The sequence below is a fragment of the Mesoplodon densirostris genome, chromosome 16 (assembly GCF_025265405.1).
Source record: "Mesoplodon densirostris isolate mMesDen1 chromosome 16, mMesDen1 primary haplotype, whole genome shotgun sequence".
NCBI lineage: Eukaryota > Metazoa > Chordata > Mammalia > Artiodactyla > Ziphiidae > Mesoplodon > Mesoplodon densirostris.
Window position 1 is genome coordinate 55,081,981 of NC_082676.1, and position 3,682 is coordinate 55,085,662.

General features: G+C 50.1%; 1 non-coding gene across 1 annotated transcript; it reads right to left on the reverse strand.

The window, feature by feature from the left end:
• Positions 1-3,383: 3,383 nt before the first annotated feature.
• TRNAT-CGU (transfer RNA threonine (anticodon CGU)) lies at positions 3,384-3,455 on the reverse strand. The gene has a single exon. It is a non-coding gene; the product is annotated as a tRNA-Thr (tRNA).
• Positions 3,456-3,682: the final 227 nt, after the last annotated feature.

The window sequence follows — 3,682 nt, forward strand, 5'->3', positions numbered from 1 at the left end:
GTTTAAATCAACACAAAACGTCTTACTTATTCAGACACACAGTCAGCTTTACCCATTTAAGTGTAAACAGGACCTGAATTCAGAATTTTGCTCACTAGTTTCTGATCCTGCAGCCTGTGCCACATTGGTCCTACAGCTCCGTGTCATCCCCAGATTTCAACCAACAGTGATGGTTTTGAGATTCAAGTGTAATCTTCCAGGCTTAAAAACAAAAAACAAATAAAACAGCAAGCATTTCTCCATACATGAATATATACCCTTAGATATTTTATGCAATTTTGTTTTTGTGTGTAAATGGAAACCTACAGTACCTTATATAAATTTTCTAAAGTCCATTCTTCACCTGGGGCAGAGAGAGGAGCACCCTGTGTAGGGTGGGGTGGGGTGTGGGCAGTGGTGGGCGTGGATGAGAATGGGCTCTTTCTTGGGATGGTGTCCCAGAGGAGTGTTGCTTCATTTTCTGGAGGGAAGGACAGGAAAATCTGTGTGGACAACTAACCAGCTCCACAGATACTGGCCCGCCTGTCGGGGGCAGTGTGGTCATTTTATTTTTAATGGGGAGGACTATTTGGGGATATTTTTAATACGGAGGAACATAAGTGTACTTCTGTGTCACCTAAAAAGAAACGACGAAACACTTCAATGGAGAGCAGAGAACACTCAAGCATTTATATGACTTAATTCTGGATCATTATATAATTTGCCTGTTTTCTAATCGGTTCTCTTTGCCTCTGTGGGTTTTGGAGGTGATTTTGGGGGGAAAAAATTACACGCGTAATACAATCATCTGGTAGAAAATCCAAACAATGTGAAAGTTCACAGGGTAAGAAGTGAAGGAATCCTTTCAACAGCTACCCCAGCCTACTTCCCTCCAGAGAGGCAACAACTGTTATTGTTAGCGACCCCAAGTTCATGTGCCAGACGTACAATGAGGCCAAACAAACAGAAACATCAGAGTTTAGAGCAGAGAAAGGTTTATCGCAGGGCCATGCGAGGAGACAGGTGGCTCGTGTCCCCCAAACCCCCACGCTCCCTGAAGGGTTTCAGCAAAGCATTTTTTCTTCCATATATATGTGTTAGCATACGGTATTTGTTTTTCTCTTTCTGACTTACTTCACTCTGTATGACAGACTCTAGGTCCATCCACCTCACTACAAATAGTTCAATTTCGTTTCTTTTTATGTCTGAGTAATATTCCGTTGTATATATATGCCACATCTTCTTAATCCATTCATCTGTCGATGGACACTTAGGTTGCTTCCATGTCCTGACTACTGTAAATAGTGCTGCAATGAACATGGTGGTACATGTCTTGTTTTTTTTTTTTTTTTAACATCTTTATTGGAGTATAATTGCTTAACAATGGTGTGTTGGTTTCTGCTTTATAACGAAATGAAACAGTTATACATATACATATGTTTCCATATCCCCTCCCTCTTGCGTCTCCCTCCCACCCTCCCTATCCCACCCCTCCAGGCGGTCACAAAGCACCGAGCTGATCTCCCTGTGCTACAGCAAAGCATTTTTAAAGGCCAAGTGAGGGAAGGGGGCCGCAGGGTACGGGACCACCTCCTGTACGGGTCTCTGATTGGTTGATGGTGAGGTAACAGGGCAGTGGCACAGGAGTTAACTTTATTAGTCCGTCGGCTCCAGGAGGCCTGGGGGCTACATGCTCACGGTCATCAAGTAGTTAATATCTTCTATTTGGTGGGGTTTTTTCACATCTGTGAAACACTTTCACATCAAACACTTATCTAGGTACTTCAGAGAGGCGCTAAAGCAGAGGATGTGGGCGAAGGCTACGCCGGGAAGGCCCCATAGGGTCCTGCTCCGTTACATTATTTTTGTGTGCAGCCTTCTTCCCCCCCTCCCCCCCATACTCAGTGAGGTGTGGGACCAGCGGCATCAGCATCACTAAAACACCAATTAGAAATGCAGATTTTCCGGCTCCACCTCAGACGCACAGTCCGACCTAAATTTTAACCTGATCCTCAGGCTGAAGTGTGAGAAGCACTGGTGTTCACTGTGTTTATATGTATTAACTCACATGTTTGTGTACATGCATACACACGTGCTCCTGGGTTTAGAATGTGGCTTTAGAATATAGCTCTCTTTAGTGGAATGGTTCTCAATGGGTGGTCCCGGAACTAACACCGTCAGCATCACCTGGGAGCTTGTTAGAAATGCACATGTCAAGCCCCACCGCAAACTAACAGAATGCAGACGCTCTGGGGGGTGGGGCCCAGCGCTCGGCATTTTAACTACGCCTCCAGGGGATGCTGATGAACTGCTCACAAGTGTGAGCGCTCTGCTGCCGAGGAGGACTCTTACCCCCGCCGCTCCTGCCAGGCTCTCCGATCTCCTTCGCATCCATCTCCCCCTCTCTCTGAGTGAACCCACCCTTGTTCACCGAGGTTGTCCCAGACTCCGGCTCCACTAGGCACACACCGAGAGTTCCATTAATGCTTTCTTCCAGTAGGAATCTCGCGCTGATACAGGTGTCCCCAATTTAGGTCAAGCTGGTTTCCAGATTATACAATATGCCAGCTCTTGGAGGTTGAGGTAATTGCATAACATCTTTAAATGCATTCGAGCAGCCCCGTGGTGATGCAAAGAAAATGGGTGCCTTACGACGGTAGCTCCGTTTACTGAAGCCGCCTCTACAGCCAGTCTCTCGGCAGCTGCTTTACAAACGCCAGCGCTGACCAGAGATCCATTTTACTGAGGGGCAAACGGAGGCTCCGAGAGAGAGAGAGGAGAGAGCTTTAGATTTTCATGTCGGACCAGCTCCAAGTCTGGGCAGGATTTCCTCTCTAACGCAGTGCCTACAATGGACTTCCTTTTAAAAATAGCAAGCCAGACACCAGCTGACTCTGGGTGTGGGCTCAGTGTCAGGCAACGGCAGTTCTCTCATTAGTGTGGAAACAATTGGACTTTAACGTTCAGAAAAATGCTTAGTGGCTCTTGAACCAAGGGCCATCCTCTGTAGGTTTTTCTGCGCTAAAATCATTGCTCGGGCCACGGTTTTCACGTGACCTCCGGGGCCTCGGAGTTTAAGACCCCCGCCCACCCGGAGCCCTCCTCCATCCCGCACAGGACGAGGCGTCCGGGGACTGCAGGGGGCGCTGTCTGCAGGGAGCCAAACGCCCCGCGGGTGAAGTTAGCGGCACAGCAGTGCAGAGGCCTGACCCCCAGGACTTTGACCTCCGCGGGCCGGAGAGAGCCTGAATCTAAACTGAGTGAAAACAGTTGGCTCCGTCGGCACCCAGAGGCGAAGATCTATCGATCAATATGGGATCCAGAAACGGTAGAACATCGATGATTATTGTCGAAAAGTGGTCACACCCCTAAAAGGTGGCCCTTTCTAGGGAAATGAGAACGGGAGGCACGGACGGGGTTCGAACCCGTGATCTTCGGTTTACGAGACCGACGCCTTACCACTTGGCCACCGCGCCTGCGTTAGAACGGCGCTTCGGCGAGCCTCTATCCTGGCGCCACTCCCGTGCGCTCGCCCCACGGGCACGAGCGCGGGCCCCAGCGCACCCGCCCGGCCCCGCCCTTTCGCAGCGGCCGGCGGGGCGGGGCTCAAGCGTGCGCGCGCCGGCCGCCCGCAGCAGACTCACGGCAGCAGAGCGGGCAGAGAAGTCCGTCCGACCCTGCGTGTCCGAGTCGGGCCGGGGAC